Source organism: Balaenoptera borealis, assembly GCF_965194805.1.
Source record: "Balaenoptera borealis genome assembly, chromosome: 7".
Taxonomy (NCBI): Eukaryota; Metazoa; Chordata; class Mammalia; order Artiodactyla; family Balaenopteridae; genus Balaenoptera; species Balaenoptera borealis.
The window spans coordinates 97,667,611-97,689,511 of NC_138864.1; positions in this window are offsets into that span (position 1 = coordinate 97,667,611).

Below are 21,901 nucleotides of genomic sequence, written 5' to 3' on the forward strand. Positions count from 1 at the left end.
CAGGTACATATATATGACATTTTGATTCTCCTTTCATTTGTCAATGGACAACTTAGGTTGCTTCCACCTTTTGACTATGTTGGATGATGCTTTTATGAACATGGTTGTACAAATAACTATTTGTGTCCCCACTTTCATGAATGAGGACACTTTTGAGCTTATTTCTGTTTTAAAATGGGGACTTATAGAATAAAAAAGATATATATTCCACAAGGGTTCATTTATTTATTTGAAAGCTTATTCAAAGAGCAGTAGCTATTTTTATCACTATCTTGACAAGTGAGCAGATCTCATCAAGGGAAATAGGATTTCTACACTAGAACCTGGGTGGATTTCTTTGTCCAAATCCCTGTTTTTAATTGATGAGGCTTCTTGGGACCCCTTTTCTTCCTTGCAGAGTTTCTTCATGAAAGATGCAGGTGCCATTGTGTGGTAGATGGACAGTAGATCCCAACTGAGTGCCAAGGCCTCCCACTCCCTTTTCTTATTGGGAGAAAAAATTTTTTATTTTCACATGTGACCCTGAGAGGGCAGTCTCAGAGCATGCTCTATTCTAGTTATCCCAGTTCAAGTTTTTAAATTAATAAACTTTATTTTTTAGGGCAGTTTTAAGTTCACAGCAAAACTGAGCAGAAAGTAAGAGAGTTCCTGTAACCCACCCCCCATCCCAGCCCTCCCTAACCTCCCCCACTCTCAACATCCCGCACGAGAGTGGTACATTTGTTACGATCAACACATCATTATCACCCAAAATCCAATGTTTACATTAAGTTTCATTCTTGGTGAACCCTTATTCATACCTTCCTCCTTCCTAAGCCCTGGTAACCACAGATCTTTTTACTGTTTCCATAGTTTTGCCTTTTCTGGAATGTCACGTAGTTGGAATCATACAGTATGTAGTAGCCTTTTCAGATTGACTTCTCTTACTTAGTATTGATAATTTGCATTTGTTTCCTCCTTCAGATAGGAAAGCCCTGTCTTTTCATGGCTTGCTATCTCATTTCATTTTGGTATAGAATAATATTCCATTGTCTGGATGTACCACTGTTTATTTATCCATTCACCTACTGAAGGACATTTTGGTTGTGTCCAACTTCTGGCAATTATGAATAAACATTCCTGTGCAGCTTTTTGTGTGGACATAAGTTTTCAAATCCTTTGGGTAAATACCAAGGATCTTGTGGTAAGAATATATTTAATTTTGTAAGAAACCTTCAATCTGTTTTCCAAAGTGACTGTACCATTTTTCATTCCTGCCAGCAATGAATGAGAATTCCTGTTTGAATCCTCACCAGCATTTGGTGGTGTCAGTGTCTGGGAATTTGGCCATTCTAATAGGTGTATACTCTTATCTCATTGTTGTTTTCATTTGCATTTCCCTGATGATGTGATGTTGAACACTTTTCATATGCTTATTTGCCATCTGTATATCTTCTTTGATGGGATGTCTGTTCAGGTCTTTTGCACATTTTTTAATTGGGTTGTTCACTCTCTAATTGGTGAGTTTTAAGAGTTCTTTGTATATTGTGGGTAACAGTCCTTTATCAAATGTGTCTTTTGCAAGTGTGGCTTGTCTTATGCTCCTGACAATGCCTTAGGCAGAGCAGAGGTTTTTAATTTTAATGAAGTCCAACTTATCAATTTTTCTTTCGTTAATCGTGCCTTTGGTGTTGTATATAAAAAGTCATCGCCATACCCAAGGTTATGTAGGTTTTCTATGTTATCTTCTATAAGTTTTATAGTTCTGTATTTTATATTTAGGTCTGTGATCCATTTTGAGTTAGGTTTTGTGAAAAGTGTACGGTCTGTGTCTAGAGTCATTTCTGGTGTGAGGATGTTCAGGTGTTCTAGCACCATTTGTTGAAAAGACTCTCTTTTCTCCATTGTATTGCCTTTCCTCATTGTCACAGTTAAGTTGACTATATTTATGTGGGTCTGTTTCTGGGCTCTCTACTCTGCTTCATTGAACTATTTGTGTATTCTTTTGCCAATACTATAGTCTCTTGAAGCTTTGTAGAAAAACTTGAAGTTGGGTAGTGTCAGTTCTTGGACTTTGTTCTTCTCTTTCATTATTGAGTTGGATATTTTGGGTCTTTATTCTCTCCATATAAACTTAAGAATCAGTTTGTTGATATCTATAAAATAACTTGTTGGGATTCTGATAGGGATTGTGTTGAATCTGTAGATAAGTTGGGAAGAACCAATATCTTGACAATATTGAGTCTTCCTACCCATGAATATGGAATATCTATTTAGTTCCTTTTTTATTTCATTCATCAGAGTTTTATAGTTTTCCTCACATAGAGGAAATATTTATACCTAAGTATTTCATTTTGGGGAGGATGCTAATGTAAATGGTAATGTGTTTTTAATTTCAAATTTTACTTGTTCATTACTAGAAATAGGAAAGTAATTGTATTTTGTATATTTACCTTGTACCTTGCATCCTTGCAATAATCACTTATGAGCTTCAAGTGGATTTTTTTTTTTTTGTCAGTTCTTTTGGATTTTCTACGTATGTGATTATGAGCAAAGACAGTTTTATTTTTTCCTTCACAATTTGTATGATTTTATTTTCTCTTCTTTTTGAATTAGCTAGAACTTCCGGTAAGATGCTGAAAGCAGTGGTGAGAGGGTACATCCTTGCCGGGTTCTTGATCTTAGTGGGAAAGCTTCAGATTTCTCACCATTAAGTAGGGGTTAGCTGGAGGGTTTCTGTAGATGTTCTTTATCAAGTTGAGAATGTTCCCCTCTAATCCTACTTTGCTGAGAGTTTTTATCAGGAATTGGTGTTGGATTTTGTCAAATGCTTTTTCCGCATATATTGTTATGATCATGTGATTTTTCTTATTTATCCTGTCATTGTGATGAATTATGTGAACTGATTTCAAATGCTGAACCAGCCTGGTGTACCAAGGAATAATCCCACTTGGTAATGGTGTATAATTCTTTTTACACATTGCTGAATTTGACTTGCTAATATTTTATTCAGCATTTTGCATCTATGTTCCTGAGAGATATTGGTCTTTTATTTTCTTGTAAAGCCTTTGTCAGATTTATTATTAGGGTAATGCTGGCTTCAAAGAATGAGTTAGAAAGTATCTCTTCTGTGTCTATCTTCTGAAAGAGATTGCAGAGAATTGGTAGAATTTCTTCCTTAAATGTTTGATAGAATTCACCAGTGAACCCATCTGGGCCTGGTGCTTTGTTTCAGAAAGTTATTAATTATTGTTTCAATTTCTTTAAAAGGTCTATTCAAATTGCCTATTTCTTCTTGTCTGAGGTTTAGCAGATTGTGTCTTTTGGGAATGGTTCCATCTCCTCTAGGTTATCAAATTTATGGGCATAGAGTTTTACACATTATTCTTTTATTGTCTTTTTAATGCCTATAGGATCAGTAGTGATTTTCCCTCTTTCATTTCTGATATTAGTAATTTATGTCCTCTCTTTCATTTTCTTAGCTAGCCTGGCTAGAGATTTGTCTATTTTGTTGATCTTTTCAAAAAATCAAGTTTTTGTTTTGTTTATTTTCTCGAATGACCTCCTGTTTTAAATTTCATTGATTACTGCTTTAATTCTTTATTATTTCTTTTCTTTGCCTAATTTGGATTTAATATGCTTTTCTTTATTGGTTTCTAAGGTGGAAGCTTAGATGATTGAATTTAGGTCTTTCTTCTTTTCTAATATATACATTCAATGCTATAAGTTTTTGTCTAAGCACGATTTTTGCTGCATGCCACAAATTTTGATAAGTTGCTTTTTTATGTTCAATTAGTTCAAAATATTTTTATCTGTGTTGAGATTGCTTCTTTGACTTGTGTTCTTTAGAAATGTAATGTTTAATCTCCAAGTATTCTGGAATTTTCCAGCTATCCTTCTGTTATTGATTTCTAGTTTAATTCCACTGTGGTCTGAGAGCAGACATCATGCGATTTCTATTCTTTTAAATTTGTTAAGGGTTTTTATGGCCCACAGTGTGATTTTCCATGCAAGGTTGAAAAGAGTGGGTATTTTTCTGTTGTTGGATGAAGTCTGTAGATGTCAGTTATATCCAGGTGATTAATGGTGCTGTTGAGTTCGACTATGTCTACACTGATTTTCTGCCTGCTGAATCTGTCATTCATAGCGTCTCTCAACCGTAATAGTGGATTCATCTATTGCAATTTCTCCTTGCAGTTCTGTCAGTTTTTGCTTCATGTATTTTGTGTGTACACACACCTCAGTTGTTAGGCACATACACATTAAGGATTGTTAAGGCTTCTTGTAGTATTGACCTCTTTATAATTATGTAATGCCCCTCTCTATCCCTAATAACTTTCTTTGCTGTGAAGTCAGCTCTGTCTGGAATTAATATAGGTACTCCCACTTTCTTTTGATTAATGTTAGCATGGTATAACTTTTTCCATACTTTTCATTTTTAAAGTTGGGTCTAATTTTTTTGATTCACTCTGACAGTCTCTCTCTTTTAACTAGTGTTTAGACCATTAAAATTTAAAGTGATTATTGATATAGTTCAATTAATATCTACCATACTTGTTATTATTTTCTATTTATTGCCCTTGTTCTTTGTTCCTATTTTTGTCCTCGTCACTTTTTCTCCCTTTTATGACTTTAATTGAGCATTTTATGATGCCATTTTTTCTCCTTTCTTAGCACATCAATTAAACTTTTTTTTCAAACTTTTTAGTGGTTGCCATAGAGTTGGCAATATATATTTACAACTAATCTAAGTAACCTTTAAATAACACCATGGCACTGCAGGAGTAGTACAGGTACCTCATAATAACAAAATATTCCTAATACCTCTCTCCTGTTTTTTATATCATTGCTGGCATTCATTTTATTTATTATGTAAGCATATTTATATGCATGCTATATGTAACCAAATATGTTTCTATTATTTATTGAACAAGCTATAATATTTTAGATCATTTAAGAATAATAAAAATAAAAGATTTATTTTACCTTTACTTATTCATTCTTTGATGCTCTTCCTTTTTTCATGGAAAGCTGAGTTTCTGACCTATATAATTTTCCTTCTCTCTGAAGAACTTCTTTTAATGTTTCTTTCAAGGTAGGTCTACTGGCAACAAATTCCCTCAATTTTTGTTTGTTTTGCACTGTCTTTATTTCTCCTTTACTTTTGTATGATAATTTTACAGGGTACTGAATTCTAGCTTTTGGGTTTTTTCTGTCAACACTTTAAATATTTCACCCCACTCTTCTTGCCTGCATGGTTTTTGAGCAGTAGTCAAATGTAATTCTTGTCTTTTCTCCTCATAAGTATAGTGTATTTTTTCTTCTTCTTTCAAGATTTTTTCTCTATGTTTGATTTTCTGCAGTTTGAATATAATGCCTAGGTGTGGGGCTTTGGGGGGCCATTAATCTTGCTTGGTGTTCACTGAGCTTCCTGGATCTGCAGTTTGGTGTCTGACACTACTTTGGGGGAAGTTCTCAGTCATTATTGCTTCAAATATTTCTTTTGTTTATTTCTTTCTTTTTCTTCTGGTATTCCTATTACAGATATATTATACCTTATGTAGTTGTCCCATAGTTCTTGAATATTCAGGTTTTTTTCTCTATGTTTTTCAGTCTGGGAGGTTTCTATTGTCATATCGTCAAGCTCAGAGATTCTTTCCTCAGCCATGTTCAGTCTACTAATGAGCTCATCAAAGGTATTCTTCATTTCTATTACAGTGTTTTTGATCTCTATATTTCTTTTTGATTCTTTCTTAGAATTTCTATCTTTTTGTTTACATTATCTATCTGTTCTTGTATCTTGTCTATTTTTTCTTTTAGATCCCTTAGGATATTAATAGTTTTTATGCATTCCTGGTCTGATAATTCCTGGCATATCTGACTCTAGTTCTGATACTTGTTCAATCTCTTTAAACTGGGTTTTTTACCTTTTTGTATGCCCCTTGTAAATTTTTTGTGAAAAATTTCCTTTTGGGGAAAAGGAGCTGTGGCAAATAGGCTGTTAGTTATATAGTAGTAATACGAAGGGGGAAACAAGAGCTCTGTACTCCTATGACTAGGTCTCAGTCTTCTGGTGATCCTGTGCCCCTGGACTGTGAACTTCACCAATGCTTCTCAGCTTTTTTCGCCCCTCTTAAGTGGAGCTGGACTGCTAGAGTGGGTTGGAATTGGGTACTTCCCTTCCCCAGATAGGTTAGGATCTGGTAAAATAGTTTTTTCTGAGTTCAAGCCTTGATAAGAAAAACAGAATTCTCTGGTATTTTTCAAAATGATTACCTTTCTGCTCCCCCTGCTGGAAGCAAAAGGGAATTTTCATCCATCTTTCTTGTGAGACCCTGTTAGAGCTTTGGGAGGTAAAACTCATGAAGGTGTGGGTCCCTCTCCCCTGATGACTGCATCCCCTCGGAGTTTTCATCTCTCAGGCTTGCCTACACTGAGCCTCTAGAAACTCATCAGTTACAGTTCAGGTTGTCCTATCCCAGCACTAGTTCCTATGGAGATTTCTCCTTTGTAGTTTCTACTCAGGTAAGTTGTGATTCTCTGTATACACCTGTCTGTCTCCAATTTTTTAAAGCTGTTTATATGGGTTTAATCTATGTCAAATGTAGTTTACAAAGGTAAAGGACAAGTACCTTTGTATAGAATACACAGACACAGCATCACACCATGGGGCCCATTAGAGGGGCAAGGGAGACAACACTTTTCCCTGGCAACAGCAGCTCTGATCCCAGGAAAGGTTCTCGACAGAAGGCTGGGCAACCAGGAGCACCCTCATCTAGCCCCAGTCTCAGCCCCTGCTTCAGCAGCAGTTTGTCCTGTGACTTTACTTCTCTGACAGATCTAAGAAGAGTTGCTGATGTTTCAGTTTGTTCAACTTTTTATTTATTGTTAGGTTGGCGTGGCAACTTCTAAGTTCCTTACATACCAGATCTGAAACCAGAAGCCTTTCTAGTTCTTTTTGAGTAAAAAACAAACAAACAAAACTTTGCAAAGGGAGAAGGAGTCAAATGCAAACTAAATGTGACAAAAGAAACCCTAATTCTAAAAGCTCACTTTAAGAAGGAAAACGCTGAAACAAGAAGGGAAAGTCAACGTTGTTCACCCAAGCTCCACTGCTCATCATACCACCTGGCTTTTCTTCGCATCAGATTTTCTTCACTCTTTTTTTTTCATTTGCAAAATACATTATTCTGGCCACAGGCCTTCTACTTTTATCTGTTTATTTTCTATATGTAAGTCTGGAGTTTTGGGTTCTTCTTGTCTCAGTCTACACCCACTCTCATCTGACTCATACTTTTTTCATTTATTTCTCAGACCTTTCACATTATTCTTCCTCGTTACGAGAAAAAAGCTAAGGCTTGAAACAAGTACATTTCCTTCCAGTAACTGAGAACCTTCCAGGGTTGGGAAATTGCAGTATATCAGAGTGAAAGGTTAATAAAACCCCCAATGTAAATATTTTAGTAGTTTGCTAAAGAAAGAACCCTCAAATATTATGTGGAAGACAATTTAGAATGAAGTTTAAAAAGCTCAATGTAAAAACCTGTTTGACCTGTTAAAACAGGTGCAGACAATCACAATTCCCTATTAAAAGATACAATGAGAAAAACCCATAAATTCAAGACAAATGCCTTGGGCATGAGAACTCCAAATCAATAGATGGTGAATTATTAGCTGCTCCCAGTGTGTAGAGCCAAACAGACCCCAGTCACTTTCTGTCTGTTGACAGGAAACTGGGGAATCAGTATCTATGTACATTCTCAGAGAAGGGAGACTTCTTGGCAGAAGTTTAGACTTTATCCTTAATTCATTATAGTGGGACCACTCAGTTGCTTTTTTAATAACTCAGTTTCTCTAACTGTAAAATGATATAGCGCATTGGGAAATGTGGTCAAAATTTTTGTCTAAGCAAATATGCTAATGCTGGGCTTTAATTTCATGTAGCAAAATGAATTAATGCAGCAGTAATGATAGTTACTTGGATCAAAAGTTGACACAATTTACATCTTCCATTCATCAAAGTACAAAATCGGTACAGAAAGTACAGATTGACCTTCAAATAGTGCTCCCTTGTAGAGATTTGGTTCTATTGTTAGGATAACTGCTTTTCCCCAAAAAAATGCATATGCCAATTACTGAAGTGAACTCAGACTCACACGCTAATTTAAATGAATCTCTAATACATTTTCTCCTGAAGCCATTGTAAATATTGGAATTTAAGCCTAAATAATTTTCGTGTATAAACAACTCTTTAAATATGTTCTTCCCCATTCACCTTTGACACTGATGGAATAATAGAAGGAATGATCTTCAACAGCAATGACAGATGTGCTGATAAATGGAACTAAAGCTGAATTGTATTTTGATTGACAAGTATTGACACAAATGCTAAAAATAATACAGAAATCCATCTTGCAATTAACTCCTAAGAAATTAAAGTTGTAATTTACCTAAAATTATAATGTAAAGAATAGGCTTTCTCTGTTTTATTTTTTAAAAAAATAGAGTAAAATGGTGGTTGCCAGGGGCCAAGGGAAATAGGGAGATGTCAAAGGATACAAACTTCAGTCAAAGGATACAAACTTCCAGTCATTAAGATGAATAAGTCTGGGGATGTAATGTGCAGCATGTTGATTATAGTTAACAATCTGTGTTATATGCTTGAAAGTTGCCAAGAGAGTACATCTTATATATTCTCACCACAGAAAAGAAGTGGTGATTATGTGATGTGTTGGAGGTGTTAGCTAACACTATGGTGGTCATCATTTTGTAATACATAGGTATATCAAATAAACACATTAAATTTACACAGTGCTATATGTAAATTATATCTCAATAAAGCTGGAAATTAAATTCAGAGGTAAAAAAAAATAGTTGGCCACAGTTGATTGCCTGACCATCATTTTTGTCTGAGTTCTATAAGCTAACAAAAACAAGACACTTTTCTAAACAACCATCTCTCTTCCCCTCTGCCTCTTCACTGGCAACAGGTGCCAGGGGCTTACTAATATTCTACGGAAACGTATAAACAAACATGATCATAGGCAATCCTCTTGTGAGGAAGAAATCTTCATTTTTATTTCCTCTTGTCACCCATTTAGGTTGGATGCTCTGGTGCCCTTGAGGAGGCAAAGCAGGCACTAGAGTGTCCTTGCACAGACTAAGCTTCCTTCCTACTTGGGAGCCCACACCAGGATTTGCACTTGAACTTTGCAATGTTGCCTGGCTATTCTGTGGCCAGGGATCCACAAAGTAAAATTAAACATTGGATGATGATCTTTTTACATTATCTGGTCAATTAGCATATTTAGAAAATTTTGGAAATTTCAAATATATATAAAAGTAGGCATATAATATAATAAACTTCACATCCCTGTTGCTGAGCTTCAATAGGTATCAACACATAGCCAATCTTATTTCATCTGTTCTCCCTTGAATTTCCGTCCTACATAATTTTCAGCAAATCCCAGACATCATACAACTTTAGCTGTGTGTACCTCTAAAAGGCAAGGACTTTCTCTCTTATCCTTTTGTTTTAAAAAAAAAAAAACCATATCCACAATGCCACTGCAACAACTAAAAAGAAAGAAGTCCCTAATATCCTGAAATATCCATTCAATGTACAAGTGCCATTGTCTCATTTTTTTCCAAACATAGGTAGTCCTCCCTTTGCACAATAGTGTGGGAATGTTAAAGTACCATACAAAAATAATTTAAATAATTAATGGGAAAAATATGATTGTTCCATGACCTTTAAAAATATTAAACAATTGGACATTTAAAACCTCTCAAACTGCTGGTTATAAATAAGGAAATGAAATATCTGGTGAAACTAATATTTAGTACACTCTAAAACATTTAGAATTAAAGTGTTTTATTTCTTTATAAATACTTGTCAAGAATAGTTTGAGCAATGGTTTTCTTCTGGGCATGTAACTCACGATGTGAAGAGAGCATGTCTTGGCAAGTTGTCATACTTCTTTCTGTTTGGATCAGCTTCCAACATTTTATCCTTAGTGCCTCCAATGTTGTGAAATATCTCTAAGAGTCTGTTTAATGTAAAGACTTTGGCTGATGTCACTTCCTCTGGGACATCTTTGTCTTTTTGTCACAACCGCTTTCCTCATTTATGTCACTAAGTTTGCCTTCATCAGGTCCCTCTGGCTGCATATCTAGAATCTCCTAAATAGCTGCTCAACATTCCCATGGTCAGCTGTTTCTTCCATAACTCCATTTACGTACTATTTGAATTTCACTTCCAGCATTATCACTTTTTGTTGCTGCTGCATTTTCATCTTTGTTGGCCAATTCCCTCTTGGTTTTCCATTTTTGTAAACTAGTATGTGGGTTTATCACTGTGAGACCAGGAGGCACGCCACCACACACTCCACACACTGTACTGTTTTTTTTTTTAACATCTTTATTGGAGTATAATTGCTTTACAATGGTGTGTTTGTTTCTGCTGTATAACAAAGTGAATCAGCTATACATATACATATATCCCCATATCTCCTCCCTCTTGCGTCTCCCTCCCACCCCGCCTTACTGTTTTTGAGTGTACTGAGTAACGGTTGCACAGAGACCAGTCACCAACAGACTTTGAAAGAAGTGACATGATTGGTCACTGAGCCTGATGCAAAACCTGCAGACATGGAGGGTCGACTGTATTCATTGTACTACGCCATTTTATATAAGGGACTTGAGCATCCACGGATTTTGGTATCCACGGGGGCGCCTGGAACCAGTCCCTGTGGATACTGAGGGATGATGCAGAGTCACGGACAGAAGGGCTAGTAGTGAGGTTTGTATTTTATGCAATTATTCACAATCAGTATACTGTGTCAACTGAAATTTGAACCATGTTGCCGAGGGACTGGTATCATTTAACTAAACTGTTGTAACAGATATTTATTCATATCTGAATGGTATAAAATAGGCCTGCCTAGTTTGTTTGAATCAAGATCCAATTAAGGTTTACATATTGTAATTGGTTTATATATCTCTTAAGTTCCTTTATAGATTCTCCCTCCATTTTCTTTTCTTTCTTTTTTTCATGCAATTTACTGGTTGGAGAAACTGGGTTTTTTATCCTTTGCAGTTTTCCACAGTCTGGATTTTGCTATTTTCTTCTCCCTAGAGGTGTTTAACAAGTTTCTGTACTCCCTATTTCCTGTTAATTAGTGGTTAGATCCAAAGGTTTCTAGCTGAGCCCTTTTGAAACACCCTAGTAGGTTTTGATAGTTTCTTTGCATCTTGGTATCTCAGCTTACTTGTAGATATTCTAAGCTTACTTGCAGACATGGAACTCACCACTTCTCTAAGGAGCCCAGGTTCCTCTCAGTGGGAAATGGTATTTGAAGACCAAAATTTGGTCACTAGAGTTGCTCCTTGCTATTGAATTGGTCATTGCATTGGTCTTTTCAGTGGATCGAGCTAAGAACTAGATATAGATAAAATATATAATGGATTTGAACTGAGCAAAGAAGTACATCTCTATATATGTCTATTTCTATGTTTATGTCTATATCTCTACCTATTTCTATACTATAGTGAAAATATGTCATAAGGTCATACCATCACTTTCAATCCAAATTCAGAACTATAGGGTTTTTACTTACCTTTCTTCTACTATCTGCATTTTCTCTCTCCCATGCCAAGAATTCCAGTCCTCAAAACACTAACAGTGATAAAAATTAGGGTATTATGTAATTACTCTCTGGCTCACAGTTTCAAAATAATAGTACAATACTATACCAACACTACAATTACTGAAAAATGTTTAATTTCCTTTTCCTCTGTTTCCCTTGCATTTTTTCTTTTTTTAATCTTTAGGGTATATTCCACCAGAGATGCAGGCAAATTTCCGTGCTTTAAAGTCATTTGGAATAATTCCTTTCTGTGTGATTAAGCTGCCTGCTTGAGACACATTTAGGTTCCTTTGTTTTATTTTATTTTTTCCTAGCTGTCTTTTTTCCTGGTTCTCTCTGGTAAACTAGCCGGCCTACTGGTTTAGCTCGTTGTTCTTTTTTTTTTTTTTTTTAACATCTTTATTGGCGTATAATTGCTTTACAGTGGTGTGTTAGTTTCTGCTTTACAACAAAGTGAATCAGCTATACATATACATATGTCCCCACATCTCCTCCCTCTTGCAGTGTCCCTCCCACCCTCCCTCTCCCACCCCTCTAGGTGGTCACAAAGCACTGTAGCTACCTTGTTCTTCTGGAGCTACCAGCCTGCTCTCAATTGCTTCCCACCTAAATCTCGATTGTTTCTGAAAGCACCTTCAGGCTTGAGCTTCCCCCACACTCTGTTCCCAATAAAGTCCTTTCCTTTGGGGAGAGTTCTCTGTCCCGATGATGTGCCTCTCCACCTGGGCAAAATCTCTGAGCCACTGTTCCAGAACTGGGGGCAAGCAGTTTCCCACTGCCCTTGGAGGACACCCCAGTTTTATAGCAAGGTATTGAGTTGGGGTGGTAGAGTCTGGTCTTCTAAGCTTGCATCTCCTGACATAAAACTTCTGCCCTTTGAATGAGCTAGTGTGAGAGCAATCAGGGCCCAAGGGTTCTCAGCTGCCACACCTGGGATGAGCCTGCGCCCTACAGTGGGGACTGGGGGGAGGCGGGGGGGCCCCTGACCTCTCCATTGCACTCGTCTGGAATTTAGCCTCTGTGACACAGAGCTGCAGGCCAGGGGAATGTGAAATGCAGCTGGCCTGCACCCCTAGGGAGATCCTGTAGTCCCACACTGTGAACGAGGGGCAAAAGGAACCCCATCTTCTTGGCCACAACGTCCCAGAGTAGAGCTTCTTTCATACCAAGCTAGGGAAGGGATATGGGAGCAGGTTATGGCTGAATTGCTATGGACTTTTGCTCTTAATAGATTTACTATATTTTCTTGATTAAATGTTTCTTCATTTACTGTATGCCTTTAGTCCAGAGACTTTAAATGGTTGTTTGATGATTTTTACCAGTAACCATTGTTTCACTGGGGAGCAGGTCCACGAGTTCCTCACCTGCTGGTTCTGGAAGGTGTCTTCCAGCTTAATACTAATTCCTGTGGTTTTCAGTTTTTCTGATCTTTCACCCCCTGGTTAACTCTTTTTTTTTTCCACTGAGTTTGTGCCAGGTGCTTTGTATATATGGTTCTCATTTTGTTCCTCACACAGTCCCTGTTGAAGGATGTTCAGAGAGCTGTGAGCTGTGATTTCAGAGGTCACAGGTCTTTCCAGAAATCACATCTGACTCCTGGATTTGGAGCCACTGGAAGTTTAGACTCATTTCTAATCAGAGGCAAGTCACCTGACTGTTTACCACACAAAGAGAGAAGCACTTTCTGGTTATGCTTTCCTCTGTAGAGAGCCTACCAGCCCTGCTCTACCCTCCCACTGGGTCTCAAACTGCAGAAAATCTCTGCAGAAAAGCAGAATGCTCACAGCTGGAGAAAGCTCATGTTTTCCAGCACTGCCGAGATTCAGGTTTGTGGCTTTGTCGTTGATTTGTAACAGGCTTTACTAATGCTGAAGTGATTCTATCTAATATAGCCCAAAGTCTGTAAAGGTATACTAACAAGGGGCTTGGAGGGACCTGTGTCAGTAGTTTCTCAGTCTGTTTAGGGGGATGTTGTATGTTACTGAAGGACTTTTCAGAGCCTTTAACTTGCAAAGGTGCATTTTCAACTCTCTAAGAGTGGAATATCATGTGCAATGTTTCCCATCTTATTTGGCTGTGCAACTCTATTTCCTTGTGCTACTTACACTCTGTGTGGAGGATGGTTGGCCTAAAACACTTATTCAGCAAGGAAAGGGCATGGGAAATCCTTACCAATGGCTGGAAAATATTTGCGTATTAACAATGTTTCCATCAGCCATCCTTTAGGGTTAGTTTTTGGATGAGAGTACCTACTTTTTGTCTCTTAAAGGGAGAGCACATGTGCAAACTGTTCAGTTGCTGCAAGGGTCTGTGAGGGCACATCAAACTTCCTATTGAAGCCTAATCTGCATTTCTGTCTGGAGAACTCTGGAATAACCTCCCAGGCTACCTGTTGATCCTTGGAAGAAATGCAGAAAAACACTTTGGGGCCAGTGGTTAACTTTGCTATGGCGAGAACACCCTGCTGTATCCTCCAGTGCCAAGCATGGTGTATTGTGCATAATAGGAGTTTAATAAATTATTTTCTTTTTAATTTTGTTTTCTTTATTTTTTTGGCTGCGTCAGGTCTTAGTTGCAGCACACGGGATCTTCGTCGAGGCATGTGGGATCTTTCATTGCGGCACGCGGGCTCTTCCTTATGGCATGCGGGTTTTTTCTCTCTAGTGTGGTGTGTGGGCTCCAGGGCGCGCGGGCACTCTCATTGAGGCGCGTGAGCTCAGTAGTTGTGGCGTACGGGCTTAGTTGCCCCACGGCATGTGGGATCTCAGTTCCCTGACCAGGGATTGAACCCGTGTCCCCTGCATTGGAACGCAGATTTTTTTTTACCACTGGACCACCAGGGAAGTCCCAATAAATACTTTAAATAAATACCAAGTCAATGCACAACTCAAAGTCAAGCTTCGCCCAAAAAAGGAAAATTAGTTCTGCCCTCACTGTTGGGGAGGGAACTCACTCTGAGAGAGAGAGAGAATGAAAGAGCTTTTGCTGCTGGATTCCCAGGTGTGGGTGCCTAGAGGGTATGACCAGGATTGCAGAAAGTGCTATCCTGCTGAGAGCTCCTAAACCCAGTCCCTGCAAGGTTACTGGAACTTTCTCCACAGAGATAGTAACCTGAAAGAACTAGACCAGTGGTTCTCAGAGTGTGGTCCTGAGGCCTGTAGCACCATGCATTACCTATAAACTTATTAGATATAGAAACGCATGTACCCCTCCCCGAACCTGCTGGATGAGAATCACTGGCGGTTTGCCCAGGAAACTGTTTTAACAAACCCTCCAGGTGACTCTTGTTCACATTAAAGTTTTTAAAACACACTATTCTTTCAAGGTCAAAATGATTGCTATGGTCTGAACGTTTGTATCCCCCCAAAATTCATATGTTGAAACCCTAATCTCAGTGTGATGGTATTAGGAGGTGGAGCCTTTGGGAGGTGATGAGGTCATGAGGGTGGAGCCTTCATGAAGAGAATTAGTACCCTTATAAAAGAGATCCCAGGATGCTCTCTGGTCCTTTTCCGGTGAGGACGCAGTGAGAAGGTGGCTGCGTATGAACGAGGAGCTCACTCTCACCAGACCCCGGATCTGCCGGCACCTTGATCTTAGACTTCCCAGCCTCCAGAAATGTAAGAAATAAATTGCTGTTGTGGTGATATTTTTTTGTAGAGCCTGGACTAAGAGTGATAATTATCAGAGCAGTGGTTGTGAAACCTGGATGAACATTAGGAAAATCTGGAGAACTTGAGGAAACATGGAGACAAAGCCCCATTTCAAACCAATTAAAGAAGAATCTTGGGAGAATGGAGTTAGGTTATTGATAGCTCAAAGGCTCCGCAAGTGATTCTAATGTGCAGCCAGCTGAGAACCATTGACCTTGTAGCTTGGGCAATCAAGCGGGCTGAAAGAGCTGGGATGCTTAGGAGACCAGTGGAACACAACAGTGGTGACTGGGGGGACCGAAGCTTGTCAACTGACGACAAGAACAGTAACGTGATGCCTGGCACCTGAGGGTACTACAGAAGCATTTATGAAAAAGTGACAGCAAATGAGAATTCTTAACCAGCTGTTCAACAAATTATCAAGTGTCAGCTCTGTGTTCTAGGTGATAGTGATATAGCAGCAACGAAAAAGGCAAAGTCTTCAGTCTCATGCAGCTTACATTCTATTGGGTGGGGACAGAAATAAACAATTGGTTAAACTATGTAATATAGTAGCTTAAGGAGAAAAACTAACTAGAGATTTAAAGGGAAGTAAGCCATGTGGGTGTCTTGAAGAAGAGTCATTGAGGCAAATGGAAGAGCAAAAGCAAAGGCAAAATGATGCTCATTAAGTTGGAGGAACAACAATGAGGTGTTTTATTAAGATTAGAGAGAGAAATAGAATCATAGGGATAAGGGTGGTAGGAGGGGAGATGATATGGTCTTCCATAAGAACACTGGCTTTTACCCCAAGTGATAAGGGAAACCATTGGAGTGAGAAGTGAAGTGATTGGAGTTATATTCTAGCAGTGTCACTCTGCTGCTGTGTTGAGACTAGACTGAAATAGGTAAGAACATAAAGGCAGAGAGACCAGTTAGGAGTCTGTTGACATGGTCCCAGTGAAAGACCACAACAGCTTGGACCAAGGTGGCAACAATGGTGTAGCTGAGAGGTGGTTGGACTCTGCATGTATCTTGAAGAAAGAAACAACAGAATTTGATGATAAATTGGATATAGGTGGGAAAGAAGGATAGTACTCAAGGATGATGCTAAAGTTTTTGGTCTGAGAAGTTTTAAGGATGAAATTGTCAGTTACTGAGATTGGGAAGACTGAAGGAGAAGCTGGTTGAGGGACAGCAGGATTCAGGGCTTGTTTTAGATATATTAAGTTTGAGACATCCAAGTGGAATGGCAAGTGAGCAGTTGAATATGAGTCTGAAGTTCAGGAGAGAGGTCCAGAGTAGAGACAGAAATATGAAAGTCATCAAAATGTAGATTGTCTTTGATGCTATGAGAGTGAACTAGATCATTGCTCCTTGCAGCATTAACATTACCTAGGAGCTTGTTAGGAATGCAGAGTCTCAGACCCTACCCCAGAACTATTGAAAGGATATTGGCATTTTACCATGATCCCCAGGTGATTTTAAGGCACTTTAAAGTTTGAGGATGCTTTAGGATTAGATGACCTGGGGCCTGAATCAATATAGAAAAGAAGGGCTAAGGGTTCAAGAGACTGGAGAGAGAGCAATTAGAGACAGTAAGTATAGACTTTGAGTTTTGCTTAAAAGGAAAGGAGAGAGATGGGTTGTAAGTGGATGGGAAAGTGAGGTCAAGTTTTTTGTTTGTTTTTAAGATAAGAGAAATAACATCCTATCGGTATATTGGATGTGGGAATAAGCAGCTAAGGGGAGGGGGGAGTTGTCCCAGATACCTTGAGTAGGAGAGAGTGAAGGGTCCTAGGACACAAGAGGAGGGATCACCTTTAGTGAAGAGGATGGACGTTATTTACAGGAATGGAGAAAAAGCAGGTTGATAAATGTGGGGGTGGAAATTACGAAAGTTTTCTCTTGATTGACTCAATTTTGTCAATTAAATAGGGAGAAAGCCGTAAATTGAGCATGAGAATTGGGAAGGAAATATTGGGGATTCAAGGAGAAGGAAGTATGAACTATTATCTAAAATACTTTCCCTAATCTTTTAAAGTCATGGCACACATAAAACCGTGAGAATATTTGGGTGGCACACTTGGGTATTTATGAGGGCATTTGGAGCTCTGGACAAGTTTATTGGGGTAGGAGCCAACTGGCTCAGGTCTTCTGCTTGCCATAGGTCCCGCTTAGATGTTCACATGAGTAACAAAAGTAATATCTCCTGGCATCCTGGTTCTGTTTGCCGTATGGCTTTGGAGTAAGATATGGGAATGAATGGACCAGAGTAAAGAGATAGCAAGGTATCGTGAAAGGATCCATGTGCCGTAGAGTTCATGAATTTGAAGAGAGACTGGTCAGGATGTTTGTATGTTTTTTAACCATCTTCAGCTACACAGGTATAGTCAGTCATACAGTAGGTGGAGAACTGGATTTAAGTAGGTTTGGAGTTATGCCAAGCAAATACAACAGGAAGAGAGAGGGGATGAGGGAGTTGAGGAGAATGCAAAGGAATGACTTAAGTTTGGAGCAGGTAATATAAACTAGGTGAGGAGGGAGACCAGGACACTGAATGGGTGAGGAATATTGAAAAGGTGAATGGTTGACTGGACTGTGAATTATGTGGGGTCTCAAGGTTTTTGGAATTGGGATACCAAAGGGAAGGAGATGATCAAAGAATGGAATGCTTGATCATGGATGGGATGCAGATATTGGTAATGATGAAGCCAAGGTACTGCATAAGAGTGGTAGCTGAAGAAAGGTGGAGGAGAAGAGATTGATGAGCTGAGAGGTCAGGGTATCAGAGGAATAATTTACATTGATATTAAAATCACCAAAAGTGATACCAGCTGATGGTAACAGAGCACCTGGAGATAAAATCTTCAACAAGTGAGGGAGAATAACTCTAAAGAAAGATATGTGACCATAAAAAAGAGCCACTATTGTCTGCTGATAGAGTCTGATGTCAGAACTTCAAAGAAGGGCATTTGTGGAGGAGGGAGGTACAATGTGTTGGTGGGATAAGGAGGTCGGGGAGGCTGTCATTCTCCACTTCTGGGTCTGGTGGTACAAGATGTGTGGAAAGGAGAGCAATCCACTTGAGGGCACCAGGAAAAGCGGTGTGCTCAGAGAGAGCCAGATTTTCATTAAAACCATTTGGAAAAAGAAACAGTTGGCCACGTTTGAAGATGCAGGAGATTTTGCTGAGAGGGCTGTGATTCCAGAGGGTACAGTGGGACGATTTGAGGAGTTGGGAGTTTGGGAAATCTGAGAGATGAGATCAGATTGGGGGTATGTAGAATGATGGGGTTGAGAGTTCAGGTGATGAAGTGATGGGTATTGCTATTACTGCTATTGTTATGATTATTGGTGAGCAACAACAATTCTGAAAATTCGTTCAGAATTTTCTACCTAAGCAGCTGCAGGTTATCTAATGTCACTTTTCTACCTAAGCAGCTGCAGGTTATCTAATGTCAGTTTTCAGTTTTTTCCTAAGACAAATTATTTTCTCATAATCTAGCTGAGAAAGCTGCTTGGCCTTCCCTTAACCCTTTCTTTTTTTACACACACACACACACACACACACTATTTTATTTTTACAAGAGATAAATAGACTGACACCAAGCATTGTACATGGATGACCACAACAAAAGCAACAATGATTGCAATTACCAAACATGAAACACACTCATACTATGTCATAATATTGACATTCAGTCCAGAAATCCTCCACTGTAACAGCTCCTTTACTTTGCAGTGAAAATTGATTTGTATGTTCTTTGCCTCTGAGTCCTTGTGGGATTTTTTTTTTTTAATTCAGACAAAGTCACAAAAATTATAATCATCATCATCAGTTCACTCAGTCCCATGTAATTAATTTTTTTTTCATCTTGATCTTTTGTTAACACTTTTATGAGTTCATCAGTTTTTCATTAGAGTTCTGAAAATGCTTATTCATTCAGTTCAGCAGTACAGTTACCAAAAACCTGTACTTGTCAGAGTCTTTTCCATGAATTTCTTAAAGATGAAACCCTTTTATAGGAACATATTTGCAAAAGCATCAGCGTAAACCCAGAACTGTCTGTAAATGACAAAAGACTTAAAAATGACCACAGTTAAAAGATTTGATGAAAGTTCATAATAATGCAGTTGACAAGAAAATTAGTTATTTCTGAGATATACATTTTAAAGTAATAACTAGGATTATGACTTATAACATTATACCAGAACATATAAGATTTTTAGAAATTTCATGTAATGTCTGAAACATTTATATTAACATATTTCCATACAAATAACCCAATGAAAGTTTAGTATTAGTTGTTTGGTTTGTTTGTTTTTTTTATACTGCATGTTCTTATTAGGCATCAATTTTATACACATCAGTGTATACATGTCAATCCCAATCGCCCAATTCAGCACACCACCATCCCCAGCTCACCGCAGGTTTCCCCCCTTGGTGTCCATATGTCCGTTCTCTACATCTGTGTCTCAACTTCTGCCCTGCAAACCGGCTCATCTGTACCATTTTTCTAGGTTCCACATACATGCGTTAATATATGATATTTGTTTTTCTCTTTCTGACTTACTTCACTCTGTATGACAGTCTCTAGATCCATCCACGTCTCAACAAATGACTCAATTTCGTTCCTTTTTATGGCTGAGTAATATTCCATTGTATATATGTCCCACAACTTCTTTATCCATTCGTCTGTTGATGGGCATTTAGGTTGCTTCCATGACCTGGCTATTGTAAATAGTGCTGCAATGAACATTCGGGTGCATGTGTCTTTTTGAATTATGATTTTCTCTGGGTAAATGCCCAGTAGTGGGATTGCTGGGTCATATGGTAATTCTATTTTTAGTTTTTTAAGGAACCTCCATGTTGCTCTCCATAGTGGCTCTATCAATTTACATTCCCACCAACAGGGCATGAGGGTTCCCTTTTCTCCACACCCTCTCCAGCATTTGTTGTTTGTAGATTTTCTGATGATGCCCATTCTAACTGGTGTGAGGTGATACCTCATTGTAGTTTTGATTTTCATTTCTCTAATGATTAGTGATGTTGAGCAGGTTTTCATGTGCTTCTTGGCCATCTGTATGTCTTCTTTGGAGAAATGTCTATTTAGGGCTTCTGCCCATTTTTGGATTGGGGTGTTTGTTTCTTTAATATTGAGCTGCATGAGCTGTTTATATATTTTGGAGATTAATCCTTTGTCCATTGATTCGTTTGCAAATATTTTCTCCCATTCTGAGGGTTGTCTTTTCGTCTTATTTATGGTTTCCTTTGCTGTGCAAAAGCTTTGAAGTTTCATTAGGTCCCATTTATTTATTTTTGTTTTTCTTTCCATTACTCTAGGAGGTGGATCAAAAAAGATCTTGCTGTGATTTATGTCAAAGAGTGTTCTTCCTATGTTTTCCTCTAAGAGTTTTATAGTATCCAGTCTTACATTTAGGTCTCTAATCCATTTTGAGTTTATTTTTGTGTATGGTGTTAGGGAGTATTCTAATTTCATTCTTTTACATGTAGCTGTCCAGTTTCCCCAGCACAACTTATTGAAGAGGCTGTCTTTTCTGCATTGTATATCTTTGCCTCCTTTGTCATAGATTAGTTGACCATAGGTGCGTGGGTTTATCTCTGGGCTTTCTATCTTGTTCCATTGATCTATGTTTCTGTTTTTGTACCAGTACCATATTGTCTTGATTACCATAGCTTTGTAGTATAGTCTGAAGTCAGGGAGTCTGATTCCTCCAGCTCCGTTTTTTTCCCTCAAGACTGCTTTGGCTATTCGGGTTCTTTTGTGTCTCCATACAAATTTTAACATGATTTGTTCTAGCTCCATAAAAAATGCCATTGATAATTTGGTAGGGATTGCATTGAATCTGTAGATTGCTTTGGGTAGTATAGTCATTTTCACAATGTTGATTCTTCCAATCCAAGAACATGGCATATCTCTCCATCTGTTGGTATCATCTTTAATTTCTTTCATCAGTGTCTTATAGTTTTCTGCATACAGGTCTTTTGTCTCCCTAGGTAGGTTTATTCCTAGGTATTTTATTCTTTTTGTTGCAATGATAAATGGGAGTGTTTCCATAATTTCTCTTTCAGATTTTTCATCATTAGTGTATAGGAATGCAAGAGATTTCTGTGCATTAATTTTGTATCCTGCAACTTTACCATATTCATTATTAGCTCTAGCAGTTTTCTGGTGGCATCTTTAGGATTCTCTATGTATAGTATCATGTCATCTGCAAACAGTGACAGTTTTACTTCTTCTTTTCCAATTTGCATTCCTTTTATTTCTTTTTCTTCTCTGATTGCCATGGCTAGGACTTCCAAAACTATGTTGAATAATAGTGGTGAGAGTGGACATCCTTGTCTTGTTCCTGATCTTAGAGGAAAGGCTTTCAGTTTTTCACTATTGAGAATGATGTTTGCTGTGGGTTTGTCATATATGGCCTTTATTATGTTGAGATAGGTTCGCTCTATGCCCACTTTCTGGAGAGTTTTTCTCTTAAATGGGTGTTGAATTTTGTTAAAAGCTTTTTCTGCATCTATTGAGATGATCATATGGTTTTTATTCTTCAATTTGTTAATATGGTGTATCACATTGATTGATTTGCATATATTGAAGAATCCTTGCATCCCTGGGA